This window comes from Alligator mississippiensis, chromosome 3, assembly GCF_030867095.1.
Source record: "Alligator mississippiensis isolate rAllMis1 chromosome 3, rAllMis1, whole genome shotgun sequence".
Taxonomy (NCBI): Eukaryota; Metazoa; Chordata; order Crocodylia; family Alligatoridae; genus Alligator; species Alligator mississippiensis.
Window position 1 is genome coordinate 121,493,130 of NC_081826.1, and position 18,745 is coordinate 121,511,874.

The 18,745-nt window shown below is 44.6% G+C and overlaps 1 long non-coding RNA gene across 1 annotated transcript; it reads left to right on the forward strand.

Annotated features, from left to right (window-relative positions):
- The first annotated feature begins 2,251 nt into the window (after positions 1-2,251).
- On the forward strand, positions 2,252-18,394 carry LOC132249366 (uncharacterized). The gene is made up of 5 exons (XR_009460835.1): positions 2,252-2,758; positions 4,834-4,931; positions 6,175-6,656; positions 7,727-7,835; positions 16,616-18,394. It is a non-coding gene; the product is annotated as an uncharacterized LOC132249366 (long non-coding RNA).
- Positions 18,395-18,745: the final 351 nt, after the last annotated feature.

Here is an 18,745-nt window from a genome sequence, read left to right on the forward strand (position 1 = left end):
TGCCATGGAGGCAAAGACCCCTGAAGCCAAAGTCCCGCACTGAAGCCCTCTGCCTCTATAGGACAGATAAAATGACTCCACAGGCCAGACCTAGTCTGAGGGCCATAGGTTGCCAACCCCTGAATTAGAGTATCAAGGTGCAAAAGAAGTGAATTTTGCTACCTCAGATGTTTACATACTCCTGCAAGCTTGAACTCACTTAGTTCTGGATGTTTTTTCTTGTAAACATGACATTATGCTGACCTGAACAAGGAAACATAGTTCCTTACTTACACCAATATTCAGAAGTCACCCAAAGGAACTGAGAATTTCTGCATTACCTCGATGACTCCCCCTCCTGCCCAGATCACCCTATGTCTACAGGGTGATTTTAACACTATCTTACTCTTCTAGAACATTTTCTACCCATAGCACTCAAAGCACTCTAGAGACATACCACTAGTGCCATTTTCCACAGGGGAAACTGAGGCACCAAAGCAAAATGATTCATCCATCTCACACCACAGGCTAATTGGAAAAACTGCAATTAGAACCTGGAAAACCTGATCTGGTCCCCCAAGTCAGTGCCCTACCATCGTTTGGCAAAAGCAGTGCAGAATGGATAAGAGCCCTCATTTGCCTCATGTTATAACCTACATATAGAAGGGGTGGGTGCAGAAAGGGAGAGACAGACCAAAAGCAGTACCATTAACGATGTTTCTGTCTGACTACTTGGCTCAGAATGGATCAAATTTCCTTCTCTGTTTAGCTTCCCCTCTCCTGTCCCAATGTGGACATTTCCTTGGTTCTTTGAAGACAACTAATGAAACTGGTAGGACTGGAATGTCATTATAGCAGCAATGGTTCAGGGAATATGAAAGAAAAAGGCTTTTTTGTAATACCATATCTTATTGGTCTAACTGGGGGAGAAGTGACATGAGCGTTTGGACACAGAAGCTGTCTCTGTATCCTTAGGTCTAAGAGAAGCAGACAGCTTAAGAAAGCTTGTTTGACATCTCTCCCAACTATGCAATTGGGCCAGCAAAATATATTACCAATAAATCTTGGATTAACAGGCTAGAACAGTTTAGTTTCACACCTGCTTTCAAAGGGCAGCAGGCTAGTTTACTTTAGAAATGCATCTAGTTACATTGTAGGGGAATGCATAATCTGGAAGGGAAGAGCCATCAAGAAGACAGAAACACCTGTGCCATGCAGAAATACCCTGAGCTAGCTTTGCACACACCAACCCTCCTGCCAGAGACAGGTTTGGCGGGGGGGGGGGGACTGTAAAAGTCAAACTTTTTACCCAAATTTTAAAGACAACTGCTTGGGAGGGACAGCAACATTTCTATTCAGGTGTAGCAAACCCCCCAGTTTTTCTTTTTTTTCTTTTTAAAATGCATTCCCTCCCCTTCCCCATTTCTGACACTCTCTCTGCCCTCTCTATCCCTTATAAGTAAGTGATTTCAAGTAGTACTAGGTAAGCTAAGTTCTTGTATACTATTATTGTAATAGGCCCTTTTTTAATATACTGTAACTAGTGTTCTGTTATGTTTGTATTGATTTTTACTATTTTATATTGTATTATATTGTATTCCTATCATCTCTGCATTGATTTTTATTGTTTCATATTAATATTGTATGGTTTAGACTTGTGTCTGTAAAGTGATATTAAGTATTCATTCCCATCTTGTCCCCATGCCCTGTTGTGTAAATATGTTGCAATTCTGTAACCTCTTCCATGTAAATTGGTTTTCCTTGAATGCCTGAAACAAAAGAGTGAATGGATGAGTGAAACACAATGATAGCAGGACCCCCTACTAAAATCACCCCACCATCAAAACCAATACCTGGACCAATGATCCAGCCATTGGAAGCACCCTCAGCATTCAAGAAACAAAAGATGAGGCAAGCCACCATTGTGCCAAGGCTGTGCATGCTCAGTATAAACATCTAAAACCCTCTGGAACAGGACTGACCTTGTCTGGATATGCCCTCCCCATAGGAGATCCTAGGGGGAGTGAAGACTGACTCCTTGGGACGCCATCTTTACCTGGACCAGACCCGCTCCACATCACACTGCCTATCAACCCAGAGGCCCTGCCGGCAACCCCCCGCTGGACAATACCTGCTGGAAAAAGACCCTGATTGGCCATGGAGGACCCCTTCCCAGCCTGGATAGGTAGCTATTGTCAGAACCCATTAATTAGATGCCTATAGCACAGAGGAGAATTGGTATAGCACAGAGGAAAATTCCATTGGGTTGATACATATGGCACAGTTTTGCTGTCAATCATTCTGGTGGCAGTAACTAGGTTACAGTGGAAAATTCCACTATGCCTGAACCCAGTAACCAAATGCTACAGTAGTGGAAAATTACAGATTAGAAAAAAGTTCCCGCCATTCGTATGCAAATATGCACACTAGTATTGGCTGATTCTAAATTATTCCTACGTGGCGATTAGCGATTGGCTTGCTAGCCATATAAAACTTAAGGGCAGTTTCCGCCCAAGTTGGAGAACTCCGAGCACGTGAGAGAGTGAGAACTCTGTATGCATCTCAGAGACCTCAGAGAACACCTGAGAGGCAACTTGGAGGACTGATCAACCACCAAGAACAACTCCCTGTCACCGACCCAAATTTAGACGTAAACCAATGACTGCCGGCCTGAACACTTCTGCCCGAACACCTCTGCAGACCGACTTAAAGAAATCCTGTACCTGTTTACAACTGTAATCTAAGTTAGTTCTTGTCCTGCACTGTAACCATCAGCAGTGTAAGTAAACAATCTATTTGTTACCAATACGCATCCGTGCCTAATTCCACTCCATCAGTCAAAAGTACCCACCTGCCGTCTAGGGTCCCTAAGACCCCGAACCCCGCGCCGCGGTAACTGGCGGCGACAGCTGTCACTGACATCCTGTCTTCAACCAAGGACTTGGACTCTGTTTCTCTTCCCTACCTGGACTCCAACCCTTCCACCGAGTCTCTTTTTCCTGCTACCATTGTGCGAGTGTGTGTGGGAGTGCTTGTGTGAGTGTGTGTAGGAACCAAGGTGTACAGTACAGTGTTCATTTAATAAAACTGTTATTTGGAACCCTGAGTTGGGTTTTGCTTTACTACAGTTCAGCCCTGCTCCAATCTCTGCTCCTCGCCCCTCTAACTTCTGTCTCAGTTCTCCCTCTCCTGGTTCTGGCTCACCACCACCTCCAACACCTGTCCCATGCTCCCGTGACTCTAGCCATCCTGAGCACCTCTCTGCCTGCAAACCAGTGTTTTTTTGCTATTGCCCCATCCCCACTGCCTTTTCCCCTGATCTCTGCCACTGCTATTGCCCCATCCCCATTGCCTTTTCCACTGATCTCTGCCACTTACTCTTTAGTTACCAAGCACCCCAAGCATAGGTACCACAGGCACCAACACACACACACATACACACACACAGTCACCTGAGTCAGTGTTTAACCTGTGTGTATATGTGTATGTATGTGTGTATCGTGTATGATTTCATGTCATCATCATTAGAGCATATATGTGCTTCAATTAGTGATAGGTATGCATGTGCCTAGGCTGGTCATTTTGGATATGTATGTGCCCGAGTTGGTAGTGTGTGCGCATGCCTGGTAGGGGTGTATGCACCTAGAGTGTGTGCGTGCATCTAATTGACTTATGCGTGCGTGTGCAATTGTACACCACACCCTCCTGTCTAACAGCGTGATATTGAGATCCTGAGTGTTGGCCTGACCCCACAGGGCAACATTTTTAGCAACACTGAGGGAGTCAACTGACTTCATGGTTCACTATAATCTACCTGATTCCTGCTAAACTCTCTTCATCCCGTCGGTGTTAACAACTCTGTCCTTTTTAATAGTCTTCATGTTCAACTATTCAAGCTATCCTTTCTTCTAAAATGTTGCTGTCCGCTAGCCATTCCTAGAAATGTCTCTGATGTATTTCACAGTTCTGCAGACTGTTTTTAGCTCTAGATAAAAAAAAATGTTTACCACTCAGGAGATGTAGTAATATTAACCCAGGTGTAGAAATGATAGTCAGTGAAGTATTGGAGGCACTGTCAAGATACTTAAGAGGCCTAACATTACTCTGTGCCTGAAGAAGGGTGGTTGTACCCAAAAGCTTACAAAGAACATTTTTTCCAGCTGTTTAGTTGGTCTTATAAAATATATCACATTTACCCAAAAGAACCTTGTCTTCCTACGTCCATGGACCAACATGACTACAACTAACAACTCTGAAAAAGATGTACATTTAACTATAATGACTACAGGACCAATGAAACAATTTCTTTAGACTATTTTGACCATTTTTGCTATGGTTTTTTGGACTTTTAAAACAAATATATAAATGTATATAACTCAATATATGTAAGTAAATTAGTGCATATTCCAAAGCTGGCTTTGATCTTAAACTGAATATCATCACGTTACCCCCTTAGCCTATCAGTAAGGCTTCTGGTTTCTTTTAACTGGAGAAAAATGTGGGTCATGTGTGTGAGATGACCTACCTTCTATACCACCCTCATCAAAATCCTGGATCCAACTATGCTTGCTGCTCAGCATAATTAACCTAAGTGCAGTACTGCTTTAGCTATAGGGCTTTCAGTTCTGAATCTAGATTTCAGTTCTGAATCTAGATTTAGCTCTGAATCTGCAAGGCTCTGCCTCATACCATATAGGCACACGCGGAATTGTCTGTAGAAGCAGCTCTACGGAATATGTGGGTAGTCTCAAAGGACACCACTGTAGAGAAGGCAATGATATGGCCTCTGTGACCCTTTGCAAGGAAAGAAAGAACAGCTCTTCATCTTATAAGTGCCTTCCTTTTGACTCCTAGATTACAGATGCATTTCAGAAATGGCATGCTATTATGTACTGAGGACAAGAACTTATGAATTGTGATGGATGAGAAACCCCTAGAATTTTCTACTTGTGGTAAGACTGTAGAAAATGCATTCATTTCTAATGGTTGGGGGTAGAATAGAAAGAAAGTCTCACACATTATATTCCACAACAGGAATCAGATTCTGAGAAATAAGATCCTTGCCCCTCTGGTGCTTGATCTTGCTGTAACCTGCAGCATGATGGCAGAATATATACAGCAAGTTATTTCCTTGGGGCAGGAACTTTCTTTGCCACTTATACATAGCTAAGCTCATTGTCAGCACTCCACAAATGAGCATCGTTAATAAGAAATGGTATAGAGCCCTTAACAAGCCAGCATCTTCATTCCAAAATAGCAGGGCTTGGGAAATGCAGCTCCTAGCTTACATCTCACTGGTGTTCAAACAATAAGGTGGAGGTCATTAGACTTTTATAGCACCAAGGGGACAACTCAGTAACTCAACAATCTGAGCTATTCCAGTTTAAACTGCAGCCTCTGCTTTTATCCCACTTACTGATGCAAAGATAACAGCCCAGCACATCAGACTGAGCAGCATCAAGCAAGGAAACAATTTATAAAGTGGCTATTAAAAAAACATAGGAAGAATTGAGGGTGAACTTGTCAGCTGCTCCGAGCGTGTGTGTGTAGCACTGTTGAAGCCGAGGACCTGGCCTCTGTTTCTTAATTCTTTTTTTACAAGGAATGCCACAGCGTGTAGGAAGCTGGAGGTAAACACATTCATTTGGTGCCTGAAAAGGTCACTGGCCCATGTTGTATGGTAATATTCCAGCATTTTTGCTGAAAAAGTTCACTTCCTTGAAAGACTAGTACTGCAAGGTAATCCTGTACTGCAGCAATAATTTCCTTACTCAATTTGACTGATCTCTAGATCAGATTGACTGATCTGGAGTGATAAAAAAACCCCCATGTTTAGCTCAGCCAGGTTGTGGGATTATTTCAGAAAGGTATTATCTAGCTTTACCTTTTAAAAGATAAGATAACACCCTCTGCAAATTTTTAAACTTATCTCTGGAAAACAAAGGCACTTCCTCTCATCAGGTGGTAGGATTTTTCAGCTATTTCAAGAAGGAGAAAGAGACTAGTTTCTCTGGCAGGTGTTGACAATAATGAAACACTATCTCTTTGTGCTATACTCAGTAATGGATGACTAGAAAGAAAGAAAGAAAAAAATCCCACCCAGATCCACAGAAACATTATTTACAAGAATGGCTTTGTTATTTATCAGCTGTTCATAATGGATGGTCAATAAATTGGGTGAATGTCATTTGACAGCCAGTGTCACCACCACCCACTTGACACCTTGTCCAGTCAAAGGAGCTGGTAAACTGCTTTGCTGCAGATGAAGGCACACTTACTGATTCATCCAGATCAGACAATGACACCCGGACCTGCCTGCCAGCCTGCAATCTGTTTTCTGTGTGTTCAGAGCAGCGTGGGTCACTGCAGCTAAACCAGCCCAGTCAGAATCACGGGCCCATTCTACATAACTGACAGCTCTGGCATTCAGACATTTTGGAAATGACAATTGCTTCTGAAAGGAGAAGTGCCACTTTCTTTTGAAGATTCTCTGAGCCATGGAACTAGGTAGAAGAATCCAGACAGAATCCACCGGAGTGGATAACTGTGGGTTCCTGTACAACCTCCACAAAAGAAAGTTAATTGAAGAAGGAGTCCAGACAAGAACACTCAACACCCTGATATTTTAAAATGAAACATTTGCAGAAAACTTGATTCATCAGGCAAACTTCAGTCTGGTGAGTGAATGAATGCAAACTAGGATTGTCAATTAATCGCTGTTAATGTGCATGATTAACGCAAGAACCAATTAACGTATTAATTTTTTTAATGAGTTAATTGTGCACATGGTTTTGGAGCCCAGCCCCGGGCTTCTGTACATCGCCATCACAGCTGCCTCCAGGCCGCCCAGTGGGGCAGTGGTGATAGTGCAGAGGAGCTGCAGGGAAGCATGGGCTCCAGGCTGCTGCAGGGGGTGGGAATGACACAGACAAAGACACACACTAGAGGTGTGCTGATGTATCGGTGCCATAGCAGGATGCCATGTGAAGGTGTGCAGCCACAGCATGCACACGGCCAGGAATGCAGCCCAGTGGTGTATAGAGCAGTGCCAAACAGGTAAGTCTTTGGAGGGGAAGGAAAAGAGGTGGGGGGAGGGGCAGATTGAGGCCCCCATGGTGAGGGAGGTAGTGGGGACGAGTTGAATGGGACCCCAGGGCCAGGGCGGGTCATGGGACAGCCACAGGAGACTCATCCAGGGACACAAGTGGTGGGAAGGGAGGGGGCAGCTCCCCACTGCTGCATGCACCCCTGGGGGAGGCATGGGGACATGTGCCCCCTAGATTTGTGCACAGGGCAGAAGTGGGCTGCCCACTGTGGGCTGAGGCTCTGTGCCCTGCTGCCTGTGCCCACTGCTGCCTGTGCCCACTGTGGGCTGAGGCTCTGTGCCCTGTGCCTCAGGAGCCCCACAATGCCATGTTCAGCACAAATAGTGCACAAAAAATGTACATGGAAAGCTTGCAGATACAAACTGATATCTGTGTACATTTGACCCTAATTAGTCCACTGAAACATTATTTCATGATTCTTCAAAATGCTTTAAGATCATATTCTAATGCCGTTACTCACAATAGATAAGCACTTTGCCATATCGACTGTCCCACTGAAATCTGTTGGATGACTTTGCAGGGCTGGTACTACTCAGCATGAGTAAAGATGGCGGAACCAGAACCTTAAATGAGCATAAGAAACTATTAAGCCTTAATCAACCAACCTTTGGAAACAAAGTTTAACATCTTGCTCCTTGCAGGTATTACTGCTGTCAGAGCTTATGTTGGAATGCCTCCAACGGTGGAGGAACTTGCAGATGGCAGTGCTTCATTGCCCTCAAACTGAAGCTCTCCTGTTCTAACTTTCAGGTAGAATCAACACTTTTAAATTGCTTGAAATAGCTGTTGTGCCTGGACACAGCGTGCTGTAAATGCATTGCCTGCTCAAGCTGGTCCAAACAATTTGTTTCGATGACTTCTCATTTAGCACAGATGGGGGAAAATTGAAATCCTTCATTACAAAGGGTATTGCTGAGAATAGATACAAACATCCTATTCTAACACGCCCATCCCCACAGTGCCTCAGCACCAGATCTAACAGCCATCTAAATAACCATTAAAACAAAGAACTTATGTTTTTTCCCTGCCTTGGAAAGTGCACTCAAAATCCAAAACTAGGGCAAAAAATATGGAATGCTGAATTTTAGTAAGAGAGGGACTTCTGCAAGAGAAGAAAAATAGCCAGAGTATTGTAGGTAGAAAAGGCCCAAGCCTAACTAGAAGAAACCAGACAATAAGCATATAACTCTAGAGCCTAGGAAAGCTGAAAGTGAGAATTATAACCCTTCCTGGCAACAAAGCCCCACTCATATACCACACCTGGAGGACAGAAAATCAGCCTCCAGTGACTCACATTACACACAGCTAACCGAAATAAGCAAACAGACCCTCAATGCTTTTGAAGCTGGTATGCAGCACAGCTCAACTGCCTTATTAACATTATAAAAATGTGGATCTGTAGCACTGATCACTGAACTGGGTGAGGCTAAAAAGACAACATCCTCCAAAACACAATGCCCCGTCTTCCCATTTTAAATAGACACAATTACTGCCTTTTTAGCCATATATTGGGAAACATGCTTAGTGTAGGCTGGCACTTGAATTTGTAGCGTGGCTTTAACATATGTTAGTTTTAAATCTGATTGCAGACACTGTATAAATGTTTATTTAAATCTGAACTGTAGACTAGGCTCAAACACAGCAAGAAACAAACCTTTTGAAATGCTCACTTAAGAATTTACAATAAAGCTAGTCCACACACATTAATTCAAGCATGAAAATAAGGGTATAAAGGCAAGTAAGAACTCATAGGAATAACCTTTGTTATTCTGAAGCACTATCCTCTCAGGTGGAATGAACTGCACCAAAACAACTGCAGACTCTCAGTGGACATTTTACTTCCCTCACACTTACTTATCCACATTAGGAAATTTCATTGTGTTAAGAGTACATGACATGAAGATTATCCCCGAGGTTGCCATTCTCCAAAACTTCTTTTAAAAAAAGTGCTGTACCAGAGAACCCAGTGCCCAGGAGAGGTAGGTGCAAAAATGCTTTACAGCTAACTTTAGGGTCCCCCCCCGCCCAGTTCCTGCCTGCTGGGATAGCCTCCAGTGTAATTTTAGTCAGTGCCAAGAGGTGTATAATATAGTAGGACTGGGTCCCAGGGGCTGCCATGACGCCCCTGGGTGGCCACATGGCTCCTACTTCACTCTGACCCCTTGAAGGTCCCTCATTCCCCTTTCTGTTTCCTGCCACACCTTGATGGAATGATATTATTTAAAAAAAGGGAGACTGCCCAGGGTTCCAGCATGACCCCAACCTGTTTTGGGCAGTGAGTCCTTCCTGTACCCAGCTGATCGCAGTGGCCCTTTAAGCACCAAGTGGGGTGGGGGTTCCTTCTGGCCCTATCAGTGCCTTAGGGCACCAGGCTCCTGAAGTGCTATTTGTGACCTTCTTCTGCCTCTATGGCCATGCCCACACCACACAGATGTTACTTTAAGTTGTCCACTGGGCCTAGTGGCCCAGTTAACTACCTAATTCTTCTAGCCTGCCAAGCCTCCAGGCTCTGGCAAAGCTGTCTTTGTCTGGCTTCTACCCATCATAGACTTCAGCCCCTTTCCAGGTTTTAGCTGCCCTTGGCTTAATCCTACTCTAACTTTAGCCTCCCTGCCATGGCCTTAGACTCCCACTCTCTGAGCCCCAGGCCCCCATATGGCTAGTGTCTCTGTCCCAGCCCTCAGCTCCCTAGGTCCCCAACCCCAGGCTAGGTTACCTCTGCTGGCCTTGGATCTCCCTGCCTTGACCTGCATTAAACCACAGGCCTCTGGGGCCATTTATACACATACTTTTTCATGCTGCAACATGCTGGAGATCTGGCATGTTGGAGCAGACTCGATTAATCAAGTCTGCTCCACACACGAGCTGAAGTGTACCACGCTGCATCGCTTGCAGTTGTATAAGCAGTGAAATGTATGTCAGTGCATAGAAAATGGTGGTGGTGCACTTTTGAACTGAAACACCTTTGATGTGTATCCCAGGGGAGAGCAGGGGAAAGGACCCCAAACTATAAATGGGGACCTCCGGGGATGAGAACCTCACAAAAAAAGAAAGTAAACACAAAAATAATACAAAGAAAACACTTACCTGCAACAGGACCCACGGTGCAGCTGGAACAAGGGAAGAAAACTGTGCGGGTCATGAGCCGTGCCTTCATACAGCTGAAGCCGGCTGGGGACGTCATCGGCAATCACCGGCCGGCAGGAATAAAATGAACCATCAGTGAAGGTGGAGGGAGAGAGAGAGCAGAACCGGGGAAGCCACCAACACTGGGCGCCTCCCAGGATCCTCTCTGGAAAAGAGAGCCAGCAGGAGCTCCCCGCTCTGGCAGAGGACAGCTTGCCGGTAGGAGTGAGGAGCCAGAAGAGGCTTCTGATGCCAGAGAAGGCAGCAGTGGCAGAGGGATCAGAGAGCCGGACGAGGCTCTGTATGCCATTGCAGGTGGGATTATCGGGGGCACCTGGGAGGTGGAAGAGACTCTCCTTCTGGGAGGCATCAGGCGGGAGCAGTGAGAGGGGCTGCGAAGCGAGGTAACAAGAGGCGGGGTACCGACCCTGGATGTAAGAAGTGGCCAGGCTTCCATGGAGGTGCTGTGGGGCACCCAAAGAGAGACGTCCCTAATGTGAGGGAAGAGGAAGAGGTGTCACAACCCACAGAGGGCTGAGTAAAAAGTGGGAGATGACCCAGGCAAGATGCCACTGGCTACCCAGGCCACACGTAGGGTTTAGCACCCCTTGCAGGTTCTTAGGGAGTAAGATGCTCTGTACCCTGGTGGAAGGACCAGGGAGGGGACCGCACGGGTCCCTTGCAACATAGTAGTGTTTTGTTTTTGAGTGTTCCTTGGGTTTCCCCTTTTTGGAGGGGTTGAGGAGTAGGACCAGGCAACACTAGCTAGATAGCTGCAGCAGAGCCCTTTTCGTGTTCCACCTTTGTTTGGGGGCATGGGTCAGGCTTCATTCCCTGGAGGAAGTCGGTCTCGAGACCCAAGTTAGAGATTGCAGGCAACTCTAGGCTAATTAAGCGTGTCATCCTCCGGGAGCTAGTACTCCAGATGAGAGGGCTACTAAGGCTGTTGTTGCCAGGAGTACAACGGTATCAGGAGTACGGCCAGGAAGACTCAGTGATCTGCCGAGGGTTTGCGTGAGGCTGGGGTGTAGGGGAGGTGGACTGTAGATGACCAACTGTAGATGACTGCCGAACGGACTCCATACCGCAAAAGGACCCCGAGTGGTCAGCTCCCCCACACTGGTATAACATTCAAAGTCGTGGCAGGCGAGATTGGGGAGACCACTCCAGGAGTAAACACCTAGTCACTCAACAGCCTACAGGAGACCATAGGGCAAACACCACTGGCCACTTGGGCCAAGGCCTCACGTGACTGGATGTTTGAGGCCAGGCGGTCACAATGTGTTTTAGTTCGGAAGTGGACCGCCACCGTTTTCTGCATGCTGATGCACATTTCACCACTTATATAAAACTGCATGCGTCACAGCACTGGGCACTTTGCATGCATGTATATAGAACTGCCCTGGGTCCCTGACTACAGGCTAGGCTGCCTCTGCTGGTCTCAGCTCTCCCTGCCTTGACCTGCACCAGCCCAGCCCTCTGAGTCCCTGACCCCAAGCGAGGCTGCCTAACAGTGAATGCCCTGCCAGACAACCCTCTGTGGCCTCCAGGCCTCCCATGTAGGCACAACCCAGTCCTCTTGCTCTTAATCCAAACATAAACACAAGACTACTGGCTGTATAACAAAACTCTCCTCACACTGGGTCATAGTTTTCCCACAAGCTCTAAGTCCCCCTTAGCTCTTTCCTTGCAGCTTTCTGGGGCAGCTTGGGTGTTGGTCAAGCCACCTCCTGTAGCCATCTTACTCAGGGGGCAGGTCTACACATTCATTAATGCCTTAGGTACTGTGCATTTAGTTTAGTACTTGCTTAATAAAGTACCTGTAGTGCCAGTGCATAGTTTTTTCCATGATGCTTACTGCACATTAACCTAATAACACTGAACAGTAGGCTATAAACGCATTTAACTGCCACACTACTGCAGTGTTATTAGGCTAATGTGCATTAGGCATCTCTTGTAGATGTGCCCAGGAGCTCCTCTCTCTACAGGGCCAGACTGACTACCTGGTCTCAGATACTGGTTTTATCTGCCTCCAAAGCCCCACCCCTTCCTCTCAGGTGGTTCTCCAGCCCCTGATGGGGGTTTCCATTCTGGGCCTGATGACCAGCCTGTCTTTCTCTGCTGAAGCTTAGCCCAGCTTTTTGTGGCTGTTTGCTTCCAGGCTGCCTAGATGTCTGCTTTGGTGCAGCTTACTGCTCTGCACCTAGCTCCTGGGATAGTTACTCCCCAGAGGTAGCTCCTATCTCCATGGGTTTTGGCCTTCTAGCTTCCCAGAAGTTAGCCTTTGTCCAGCTGCCAGTCTTACCCCCTAAATACAACCTGCTAAAGTAACAGAAGCTTCTGGCTCCACGTTACAGTAATGTATGGGTCCTTCTAATGTACTATCAACAGAGTGCAAACGCTTAAAATCCCTGCAGATGGCACTGGTTATAAAGGACTCTCTTCCCACCTTTGACCTTGCCCTAGCCTTCACATGTTCCCTATGCCAGTGCTTATAGGGGGTCATCTGAACACAGCTTGCAATTCTTTCCTACAGTTCTTGTACCAGGACATTTCTCCCCTACCCAGACCTGCATATAGTGTCTCCTTTAATATAGTGTGTGCAGAGGTCAGAGCGGTGATGAAAATGTCACACCTAGTCTGGACCAGTAAATTAACTAAGGATGGGCAAGCAGGGCACCAGCCCCAGGCACCAACTTAGAGGAAGCACAAGAGATTGGCAGCCATTGCCACTGCTGCCCTGATACTGTCCTGGGCACAAAAACAGCTCATTCCTCCTTTGGTCTGGACAAAGCATGAATGCCAAACTGCATTTGTTTATCTCATGGTCTAATATAGTGGTTTTTAACCTGTGGTCTGTGGACCCCTGGGGGTCTGCAGGTTGTCTGCAAAAGATGACTATGATCAATCAAAAGTTTGTGAATACTCACACTTACCATTCAAAGGGGTCCGCACCTCCATTCAAAATTTCCAAAAGGGTCCACAAAAAAAAAAAGGTTGAAAACCACTGTGCTAATAGGATGTAATTTTTCATTGCAGATGAGGCTTTATAGGACCTGATGTGCACTTCAGCCCATGAAAAATTATGCTATATATGTCTACTTTGATTAGTGTATAAGGTGCAGATCTACTCTCCTTTCTACTTGCCTTTAAGACACACTGGATTGGAAGAGCTGAGCATTTCAATATGCACCAGGATTCCTGTGGTTGACACATTTTATTGGACTGACTACACAGTTGGGATAGATTTTAATCTGCACTTTTAGCTTTCTCAGTATGAGCCATTTGTGGACACTTCAGATATGAGCATCCTGAGGGTATGTTGGCAGTGGGGGTCTCAGTCACATCAGTGAGGAAATAAGCCCTACCAGCCACCTTCCACTCTGTATGCAATGCATCAAGCCTGGAAATGACATGGTATGGGTGCCTTAAAGGTGTCCCAAGCCATCCTTTCTCCCCTATTTCTGGGGTTGACATGGGTGGAGCATAAGTGAGTGGTGCTTATTTCCTTGAAGCAAGACTGAGCATCCTGTATCTATAATGCAGACCTCCCTTAAGCATCTACACATGGCCTTTGACCAAAATAACCAAGAGTGGAAATTTAAGGAATCAGCTACTTTGGTTCCACTATGTGTTTGAACTTCATCTTTCACTACACTGCCACAGTTCGCTGATAGTTCACTCAGATGGTTGGCTCTTATGATTTGTGTCCACACACAGTGTGGTTAGGCAGCATCAAAACTACAACAGCAGAGAAGCTGCAGGGCAGATACAAAAAAAAACCAAATTCATTATATAACTGGTTAAGGTGACAGAATCTCAAAAAAGCTGCCTCTCCACTCTCCTACCACTACAGCTAGAGTGGTTGCAGTAACAGCAGGAAAGCTTGTGGAGTCTGGCTGCTGGAGACAGTTCTGATAATTCAGCAAATGGTGCATGGCAATAGCTGTTGACATGATCAATTGGAAATTTAATTTCAGCAGATTTGTTTAAAAAAACCCTCCTGGAAAAAAATCCATAGAGATTCACCTATCTTTTTTTCTATTGTTAACCTGCCAGCTATTGGAAAGCTCTGAATGCTTGCAGATAAAGAGGAGGAGACAGCTGTGAAAGAGGATTTAGAAAAAAGAAGAACTAGAATTCAGGAAGTGACTGTTTAGCTGTTTACTTGCAACATGGTTTAGCACAAAATAGAGGGATTGAAAAAAAGTTTCTGAAAAGCTAGGAAAAATGTCAAAAAGGTGTCTCTAGGGAATATACAATTTGTAAGCAGTAGCATACTAGTGTCATACTAGGGACCCTGTCTGGAATTGGCTATGCTTAAAAGAGTCTGTTACATTATTAATAATAATCAGAATCATCTTGGCTCGCATGGTGATAAAGTCACAGTCAAACCACCAGTCAAAGATGCACCTGAGCAGGGAACTAGAATGATTAAGACATCTACACAAGCAATTTATTCACCTGAATAAACTCCAGCATAGTTTGTGCTAGAGTTTAATGCTCCTGGGTGCTGTGTCTGCATGTGCCAGCCTGGAGCTGCTCCAACCCAGTTCAATGCGCTGTGGAGGGGCTGGCTGGAGCACAAGGGTGCTTCAGTGTGGGGCTCGCTGGCAGGCAGCCCCCACAGTGAAGCACCCTCATGCCTCAGCCAGACCTGTCAGTATCTACATACACAGTACAGTAAATAACACCGCTGCAGGATAGTACTTGGGTTTACAAGTACAATTCTATGGTGGCATTTATTAGTTTACTCTGGCCGAATAGGGTTGCATGTGTAGACACAGACTTTACTGAGGAGCCAGTTAGTCAGCTCTGCAGTAAATGTCTCATGTACATATGCCCAGTGGCTCCTAAGGAATGATACAGCTAACCTCACACATAGGTGCTTGTCTCCTGAGTACCTCTGTACAGCTGGGAGAAAACTTCTGGTCTGAGCCCAAAAGGAACCTTCTGTGCTGTGGACTGGTTAAATCCTTTCAGATGAGCAGCACCTATTCAGCATTAAAAGCATCAAATCAAGCTTAGAAGGCACCAGCCAGTCTATACCCATATGGACCTACGTTCATTTAGAGCCATATCAAAAGGGGAATGTAATAAGTGGGAACTACAGATTGGGAGCACGCAGCTGCTATGTTCCAACAGTTCCATATGGACAAGCCAGGAATGACACAAATGTAGTATCACTGCTCTAAATATAACCCTGATGAAGCAGTGTTAAAGCTGGAGCAATTTTGCTCCTGGCTTTTCATACCTTTAACTGTAAGCAGGTGCTCTTGCCTACATTAGATTTATGAGTATAAGAAGATTGAGAACTACTAGTATAGAGACACTAGGACAGATTGTGGCACTTAAAGGGCAAACTTAGAGGCAGTGTAGCACTTCCTGGTGCACAGGGGAAACGCACATTTGACTAGCTGACTGATGCACCTCTCCAGCTAGTAGAATCATAACAACAGCTCTTTCACCCTTTTCAGCATAGATTTTAACTCGCAGAACAAAGAAAGCATTCGTGAGCTTCTCCAGTGGCAGCTAACCCTTCCACATGGAGAAAGGGTACTTCCTCTCTTGGTACCTTCGCAGCAGTCTAGGACAACCTGGCTATGAGAGCGCCGTCTGTTTTAATCATAGAGATGATGGAAAGTTAGAGTCTTCAGTAACACAGCTGTATTTTACACCAAATCCTTAATAAAATTAAGGCCATGAATTCCAGGTACTGGAAGGTTATGGACAAATGTCAAAAACAGTGAGTTAAAGGTGTGGGGACTTACTGCACATCCACTACTCTGCCCATGTGAACACTTTAATAAATAGAAAATACAATCTAGATCAGGATTCCTTAGAGTAGCATAGGTTTCCTTTACCACAGGAAAAGAGCAGCCAACAAGCAGCACATCCCCCACCACTTTAAGCCATTTAATTTCTTGTTTTGTCCATATCCTAAGCATTCAATAGTGATGTTATGCTTTGTGGAGTTGACTTGAGAGTGGCAGGTATCTGAGGTATATTTAAAGTCATAGATAACAAACACAGGAACTTGAACTGCTGCAGGGATGAACTCTGGTTGATTAATCCTCAGAAGATATGGATCCTTTCCTAGTGAGATCATGGGCTGAACACTGAAGTGTATGAGACAGAAACAGTTGGAATAAGTCAATTGATTTCTATTAGTTCTTTCATATTAGGAATGCTATGAAATCTAAGCCAAGGTTTTTATTCCCTCCCCTTCCCTTTGCTTTCATAGTCAGATCTGTATAGCTGAGAAATGTTGTACAAAACTCATAATGAGCAAGAAATGCATTCTAGCAGGTATCAAAGGATATGGTATAATAGAAGGATGAGTCTTGAACTGGAACTGGAGATCTACCAGGATGATTCATTATCTTCGTTTTTAAATGCAACAGAGACTTTGAAGAGTAAACAGATGGAAGAGAAGGCAATCTTGCTCTTGAAGTAATGAGACTGACTCACCACTTTGTCACATCAGCATAACCAACCCATCCTGCCCCTCCCCCAGCATTTGGAAGAACAGTCATCATCGGTGCCACGTTACAGTGAACTCAGTCACTCCACTGGAAGCCAATGCAGTTAGACCAGCCTGAAACTATTGTAGTGAACTAGGCATGAATCAGACCCCGAATTTTGGTTTTGGATGATGAATTGAAATATGGGTTTCTCTGCATCCTCTGCTACCTTTGACCATTTATTGGCAAACAAAAGTAGAAGCTACAAAGTTCAAGGAAAAGTCAGTCAGTGTTTTTGGAAGGATTCACAGAAGCAAGTGGTAGTAACATATTTCAAACCAAAAACTGAGCTGAAACCATTTCTTTCATCATCAGGAAAGGCTGTCAGCCACATCGCTTTCAGCTCCGCTGTGTAACCCCACAGTGCATGCTGTCTTAGTGCAACATCATGATATCAGTAGTACATCATGGATCCGCAGGAGCAGAATGCAAGGGTGCAAATATCACCACTAGGAATGAATGTGTAGAATTCCTTAAAACCACAGGCTTGATTATCTCTTGCCTTGTACTTTGTATATCTACTTACAGTGGTACAAAGCAGGTGCAAAGAACAAGACAGACTGGCACAGTTTTGCACATGTTTTGTACCTTTATAAATGAAAACACAACACACAAAGCAGTGAGGAGGCAGAGCTACCAGACTGGATCTTCAGTGTAAAATGGCATAGCACCATTGGATTTCAGACTTGGCTCAGTATATAGAAACCACAGGGCTCCATTCCCATATTCTTCATCTAGAACATAGCTCCATACAAGAGATGGAAATACTGGGAAAGAGAAAAAACCTCTGAAGCAACTTGCCTCCCTTCTCCACCTCATCAATGCTGAAAAATTCCAGTCCTGGTATGGAAGTGTGCCCTGTATTAGTTGGCAAGAACAGCCCAGGGAAATCTTTATGATCTGATCGACTGCAGTTATTCTGATGCAATGCAATTAAAGGAGAATAGGTAATTTAATATTAATATTGACTGTAGGAGAGTGCATCTCAGACTAAACACAAGACTACAACTTTGATTTGGCCTCAGTCTACCTTCTCTGTGTGCTGCAGTATTTCTATTCCTCAAGCACAGTGATTATTGTACAACATATGAGCTAGAAAGCAATTCAGTACTGAGAAAGTCATTGATCAAAGCAGGGAAAAAAGATACATGATAGCTGGGTTGAAAAGCAGAATGCAGAGTTCAGCATGTCTTATTCTGCACTTGCATACAAGATACCACAGTTCAGTTTCCTATTGTGGCATCTCAGAAGGGTGAAGAAGCACACAGAATCAAGGTGGGAATACAGTCCCTGACCACACAGCAGCAAAATATGTTGTTCTGGACTAGCCAAGAGGGAAGAAAGAAAAATAAAATGGCAAATGTGGTGAGAAATATAAGGGTCATAAAGCAACCAAAAGGGTATGCAAGTATTGGAAGAATTCTGGCTGAGCATAACTGAAGGTTTACTTTGCTAGTAACTTTCTCCTTTCCTAAATGAAAATATCCTCTCCCAGTTTATTATTTATCTATTCACAAGGTTAATTACAGCACAAATGCTCCAAAAGGAATGTACATCTTTAAAAAAAATCTGCTAAGTGCCAATCCACTATGACTCAATTTATTTTAATTAATAAGTGATCAACCAAAAAAAAAAATAAATAAAAATCCTGAGACCTTGCTCTCCATCTGTATATTTGCAACCCCATCTTTCAAGCATGATTACTACTTTGACTACCCCCTCCATACAGTCAAAGATTAAGTGTCTGAGGAATAATTAGTGAGATTATTTTAAAGAATACAAATACCTTTTATCATGAAAGTTAAAAGGATACAACAATTCTATGCTATTAGGGTGAAGTGAGCAATGCCAGCATCCAAGTCAAGGCAGAATCCAGACTTAGGCCTATTTGTGATCAGCAAATGGTCCACCACAAACAAGTATAACCTTCCCTTTAGAAAGGGAGGCCACTGAGAACAGACTTAGGAACCAGAGGCTTTGAAGTAAGACTCAAGCTGGAAAACTTGCAGC